Raw genomic sequence first — 7,224 nt, forward strand, 5'->3', positions numbered from 1 at the left:
ATACTAGTTGCCCCATAGTTTCCATTAAGGTCCGATTGCAGGGTCCAGGAGTACCAAAGTCTGTAACCTCTCAAAGCCCACAACCAAATCCTACAATGACTAACAAACTTCCTCAAGGTGGTCTACTAGAAGCTTAAATTTCTTTGCAATTTTCTCTACAATCTCTTCGTTGAATATACTTTTCTCAGAGGGGCCTGTACAAAAGATCACTTGTACTACGTTGTACTTTGATTATTTTTTGAAAAGGAACTAAAAATTGACTCTCTAGCTTAGAATACCTCCTCGAATATCAATTGCTTGACGAGCAGCGTGTGCCACGGGGATTAGCGTCAATCAATTTTTACTGGTGTTGTTATATTGTTTGCCAGTGCTCGCTGAGCTTTACAGCGTGCAAACACGGTTACTTTTCTAAATATAGCTCTAAAGTTAAGCAGAGTCGGGCGAAATCCTTCGAGTCCCGCATAGATACACGTAACGCTATGAATGGATTCGAAGCAGATGCCATTATACTGCTGACGCGTTGATTACGTTGATCTCTGCTTATTTAGGAGGCGATAGTAAAAAGTTCAACTGCACACCTGCACGCTGGAGCTTAACGAGAATCAAATGAACGTTTGCATACAAGATTAGACGTTTATTAACGGCTATTATTATCCATAATACGACGTCAGGCAAAATGCAATGGAATGGACAACAATTAGACCGCATCAAGTGTTCATATTTTTACTAATTTGGGTCTGCTAAAAAGGAGGGGAAAGCGTCTTCGATTAACTTTGTGCACGTTTCTCTTGGTTTCTAATAATGATCATGAAGCGAAGGATCGAACTTTCTAAATTCGAATTTAAATAAAAACAATAATATTGTTGGACCTTTCGAGACGTGTAATTTATGTTGAATTTAAGGGAATATTTGTAACGGTGCAGGTGACATATTAACGCTACCGTTGTGCCACAAAGTTGCACACAAAAGATGAACAGGAGTTGCCATTGTCTTCCATTACGGCAAAAATAGAAATCACCTAAGATACGTCGGTGCCTTATAGAGGCCAGTGTTTGGAAAAGGGTCTGCAGAAATCTGCGAATTCATGAATAACCGCGCGGAAACTTATTGTCTGCTAAGCAGCATTGTCGCATTGACGCACAATGGGCCAGAACGAGGTTCATAGTGCGACGAAAATAAATGACTGATGTCACTAAAGAAACTACGAGTTGGACAATTTTCAACGTGCAACTTATTTGATATTTCTGTATGTGTCGAGAGTTTAACACTCGACCTGTTAATTCGATGAACAATTCCACACCGAAACGAATAAAAGCAACGAAGAAGATGTATCGAGATATATATTTAGAGACGCGTTCGAGCAATGCCATAAACGACACGAGTAGCCCGAGCTCGCAAAACCGATTGGAATTCAAAGACCGCGCGCCGGAAGTCACACCTGTAAATTTGAAACGCCGATAACTCGATATGGAAACCTCGAATTGCAAAACGGCAACGAACTTTTCAATTAGTAAGGCCACGTAGAATCGATTTTAAAAATCGGTCCCGGGTTTCCGGTCACAGTTTGTATATTTGGATCGAATGTTCGTACATCTATCGCGTACATTTCCTACTAATCGATTTACAAATTTACACATTCTTGTTACTTTGTCATATATTTGTTACATAAACTGTACAGGATTATAGGAATTTACACTCGTGACTTTCATAAACAGGTATATGAAATAGTTATATAAAACAGAGTTATATAAAGTTACGTATCGGAACGCGTTTCCACGGTTTTCTATTACTTTATGGATTCATTGCTGGCCTTCTATAAACCATGAAACGAATTGACTGTGTTCGTAGGAAGGTTGACTACATTTTAAATGAAAAACGAATTAAGAACAACAAGTGACTAGAAGTCTAGAGAATAGCACGAATGAGCACAGTGCCAAAAGCGAGGTTTCGTAGAAACTATAATTTGTGTTACGATTACTCTAAAACTGAATTTACAGCTTTTGGCACATATACTGGGGATAGAGTTGCAAAAATATCGTTGGAGCTTGCTTTGTGGCTCTCGCTAGACATTCAATCCCCGACAAACAAATACAAAAGTCCAACTTTTGGCGAACCGTTCAATGTCACTTGCGTCTACTTCTCTTTCACCGGTTACGCCTACGCTAATAGAAGAAGCCGGAAGTGTAAGAAGATACACACTGCCAGAGACCTCTTACTGAATTAAATTCGTAACTTTATTTTGCTCGAGTAAAAAGAAAATTTCAGTTCATTTTTAAATAAAAAATTCTATACAATTTAATATGAATATAACGTATATGAACATAAACATATACAAAGAGCATGTATAAAAATTGCAAACTTAAAAGGTACGAGAACTGTCCACGGCTATAAGTAGAGTTCTCCTTTTACTCTCAAGTAAAAATAGTATTATTTAAATATATTCCTTTAATGCTGTGTGTATATAACACTTAAGATTTCTCGTAAAAGGTGACCTAACCATATATTTTCGAGCTACGGAAATATTGTAAAGATGCCAGTAACTCGGCTGTTGCCAACGAACGAAGAATACCTCCTACTTTTAGTTTGTTCGTTCCCCAACGTGTTCGTTCTCTTGCACGTCTTAATTTATTTCTGGTAAATTAAAGGAACCTTTCGAGTCTCCTGGTATCAATTCTTTTATTTTCGCCGTCGAAACGACCAAGGCATTACGTGGAGATTTTGTTTAATTTAGAAAAGAGAATCCTACAACTAGGTATGGAAAACTTTAAACATAACATGTTATGCTTCTCTGGCAATCACAACTCTTCTGGTGTGGCAAGAATCACGACTTTCCGCGAAACAGGCAAGAGATAGCTGATAAAAACGGACTTGCAATTTTTTTTGTTTACCGTTGTTGCTAAGAAAAGCACATGTATTCATCGTCTACCCTGATAATTGTGTGACTAAAGTACGCGGGAGGTCGAAAAGATTGACAAACGCATAAGTGCGTTCATAGTCCACACAGATAGCACGCAACCATACCCAATAATTTAGAAAGATTTAAAGTTTAAGGAGCTGAAATCATAAAGATGTTAAAGGGGTATAGAGGTATAGAGAGGTATAGAGAGACCGATATAAGTTAAGTTAGTGAAGTTTTAACACTTTAGAGACAAAGCACTCCGAGAGTTCAGTACCCATCTAGTCGTAACGCTCCATCGGTAAAATACGATAGCGCGTAAACTGAGCTATTTCTAACAGAGCATTACTACTGTCTATTGCGTTTACTCGAGGAAGTTCGCGACTGATTCAACCAAGTAAGAGTTCGTACATCACTTAAGATAATCGTTTCGAGATAGTCACGTTCAAAAAATATAATTATACTCACATACATTCGAAATATTCGAGAAACGATTGTGGCAACAAGGCTGACTATTACCGCACGACTTCTCTGCGTTCTATTTCAAATTTTAACGAATTATATCACAGTAATTTAACCTAACCTTAACCTGCGCGCTCGATTTTTTTTTTTTATGGTTTATAATATCGGCTTTTATAACATATCAGGTTTTCAACGAGTTAATAAATGTACCAACGGTGGAACATTTCCACTCGCAGGCATGCGTAAATGATCGAGAAGTCTCTAGACAGGCCTATGCCACCACTGCTCTATGAATATCTCTGCACGGCTGAAATTCGTCATGAACGGTTAATACATTTTATTCAGACACTGTGCCAGAGAGTGATTACATGATTGATCGAGAATGCTCCAGCACGTGGCGTTCACGTCTGCATTGGCAAAGGTGGGGGCCCCCATGGCCGCCATCTTTGCACGCGTTGTTCGTCGCACGGTCGTCGAACTTCGCCTTAGTAGCGACTTTATGCTGATGCACACCTTGCATGAAATTCCCCGTTCAAGTAACTTGCAGGCCTCTAACTGTGTCAAAATGTAATCGGAGAGAAATTTGAGCGGTTCGCTTTAACATTCACACGTGTCCCAAACCTTCGAAACTTTTTCATGGAGAATTTGGAACGTGGAATTTTTCTCGAATAGGCTGCTTTTACTTTTATCATTGTTATTATACGAACAATCTCTTCACATCATTAGCAACGTACACAATGTTTACAATGGATTACCATAGATAATGCTCACAAATTCATGCGTTGCACAGACATTACTCGTAATGACAACGATACAGGAAAACCGTTTAAAAGCATTTTGCAGATAAACCGAAACAATCGATAGTTTATAGTCGACTATATTTAAAGACAATGTATAACAAAGTACCGAAAACATTATTCGAATCGTTATTCCATATCGACAGCGCACGTGTTTAGCTCGTCATTCATCCGAATTGAATCGTCAACAGTGCCGTCTTTACGTTTGGGCACTTACGCGGGGCCCCATGCTAACAGTGCTGTTAAGGGAGTGGACTCCCGTGCCTTGTATGTGCTGGTACGCACTCACGCAGCTCCACATCACCGTACAGGGTGTCCCAAAAATGTTGTAACACCTTGAAAGAGGTGGTTCGGGAGGTGATTTGAAACAACTTTTTCCTTAGCGAAAATGTTGTCCGAGGGTTCGTTGAGGAGATATTAGCGAAAAACACTGACCAATCAGAGCGCGAGGATGCCGGTTGAGGGTAGGCTACGCGCTAGGCGGCCGCGCTCATACGCTACCGCGAGCGCTCCATCGACATCCTCGCGCTCTGATTGGTCAGTGTTTTCCGTTAATATCTCCTCAACGAAGCCTCGGAAAACATTTTCGCTAAGGAGAAAGTTGTTTCAAATCACCTCCCGAACCACACCTTTCAAGGTGTTACAACATTTTTGGGACACCCTGTACAAGGCACGGGAGTCCACTCCCTCAAGACGGCCCTGGTCGCTCGATACGATAAATTGTGGAAATTCCGTGATACGTGACAATTCACGCAAGCGTGCAAGAATTTGTCCGCTTGCAAAATAATATCTGACAGTTTCGCGCAAATAACGATCGTGTCTTACGACAATTTCGAATAATGTTCAACGAGTTAAATGGACGAGTAAAAAATAATCTAAAGTAATAGGAAATAATCTACAATCTACGATTGTGTAATCTGGCTAAGATCTAAAGGTTCCCAGCAGTCACAGATAGGAGAATATTCGACGTTATTACGTAACAAATAATACAGACACGTATTATTATTAATAGTTTACTGCAGTGTTCGTGTTAAATATTCATTGGAATTTATATTCAAGGTGGCAGAGTTCAGATTTCAGTATTGGTGTAGCAGCGACCAAAGTTGACCTCTACAGATCGATAGTTCAGAGTTTAATCTCCTTTGCGATAAAAGAAAAAGAAGTTTTATTTCGTGTGAATCTTCTGTACATTGTTGATAGTTGTTTTATTTTTTCGTAGATAGGTTGTTTACAAAACATTCGACGAATCATAGGAGAGATACACAAAAACCATAGTATTGAGAGTGTACTTGCACTATGCAATAGCGAATGTTTTCTTTCTTTGTAAACAGAGACTGACCAACTCAGACCTCTCTCGTAAACGTTACAGTCTGAACTTTCGGTTCTGAAAAGGATGAAACTAAAATAGACAAAGTGTACGTTTCTCAAAATTGAACCAACGATCCTGAATTGTAGAAATATACAGATAACCATATTGCTTAAAAAGCATATTGAATTATGCCTGCGATACTCGGTACGGGCAAGAGTTTTTTTCTTCCTCGAAACATGAAACAGAGGATGCATGAAGCAGAGAGTGTTATTTATTTTAAATTAGTTTCCTATTAATTTCAACCAATATTTAGTATAACATTTATTATCGAATTTTTTCGTTAGCTACCCCAGCTTCTGATCGTCGTTTCTAAAGATTAAAAAAGAGAAAAAAAAAACTCTTCGCCATTGAAAAGTATCAAGATTAAACAATCCTCGGGGAACCTTGTTTTCATACTTTCAACAATCACATCTGGTATTTGAACGCAACGCTTCTCAGGCAAACATTTGTCCAGAATAATCGCGCAAGTCAAGATTGTAAATTCAAACTAACAGTAGGTACATTACGACGGTCAACACTCGCGCTGATAGGGATCAACTCAGGTGACCTAATTAATCTTCCCTTAAACCCTAATTAAATTCTTGTTCGTTGTATGCATATGTATATTTTCGTACCTTCGTCAAACTGGTTCAAAAGCAAGGCTATTTACTCTGTAAACAATTACGCGCCACCTGTTCGAGGTAAAATTAAAACTCGCTATCGTTCGAATGATTATGAACAATGTTATAATTAAGATAACTCATAATTATATAATTAAACTGCACAAGTATGTCCCGGTTTCGATCTAGATTCCACTGTTTCTTCCTTTTCGTTCTAATTTTCCATTTTTTTTTTCTTCTTCATTTTTTAGGTTTTCGTAGATTAGTTTTTGTAAGTACTGTTCCCTTTTTAATCATATTCTTCTTATTGCACTTGGTATTATTTCTGTCTGCCCAACCAGATCTCGAAGAAAATTAAACTCAACGTTAAGAAAAAGATTCCCCTTGACAAAGGAAGAAAGTAAACGAAACCATAATTCCATCGAGTATCCTCTTTTCCTCGTGTCTTTGCATTTCAATTGATTTGCATATTTCTCAACCAAGTCTGGCGATCTTTTTTCCCTGTACATATCGGCGCGCCATTAATTATCCTATCGGGAACCGTTAACAAATGACTCAGCTTTACTACATTTTTCCCCACTTTTTTTTCAATACACCCACGAGCGGTCGTTTCTAACCGTTGGCTGGCACAAAACGGTGTTCGTGATCCTTGTTACAAGACTCACTTTCGTTTCAAAATGACGCAAGCAAAAAAAGTCATCGGTTTTCCGACTATATCTCCTTCGACGACCGCGGATCGTTTACGGTAACGCGCCGACACCGTCTCATTATGCGCGATAAACGAACGGCAATAGAATGAAAGTCATTGTGAACGCATGACGCGTTAACGGAAAGAATGCAAATTGTCGCTACCCGTCCAAAGAGATTATTAGAGGAGATAGAGTAGGGAAGCCAGGGAAAGAAAGTGTAACACGAATGGTAAACAAAAACAAGATTCCATGTCCTTCGCATATCCTCGAACGACGCGCGCGGTGTTACATTGAGAAACCTCAAAGTAAAAATAAATTTATAATTTACGTAAAAATCCTAAAATAATTTATTGTAATATTATTAAACTATTTCAACCAAAGTTAAAATGCTATCTTTGATGTAATGCTAGTC

At 38.7% G+C, this 7,224-nt stretch overlaps 1 protein-coding gene across 1 annotated transcript in view; it reads right to left on the minus strand.

Moving 5' to 3' along the window:
• LOC128879776 (uncharacterized) overlaps positions 1-7,224 on the minus strand; it is an 18,079-nt gene that overhangs the window by 7,743 nt on the left and 3,112 nt on the right. The gene's annotated exons all lie outside the window — the stretch shown is intronic.

The sequence above is a fragment of the Hylaeus volcanicus genome, chromosome 7 (assembly GCF_026283585.1).
Source record: "Hylaeus volcanicus isolate JK05 chromosome 7, UHH_iyHylVolc1.0_haploid, whole genome shotgun sequence".
Classification (NCBI taxonomy): Eukaryota; Metazoa; Arthropoda; class Insecta; order Hymenoptera; family Colletidae; genus Hylaeus; species Hylaeus volcanicus.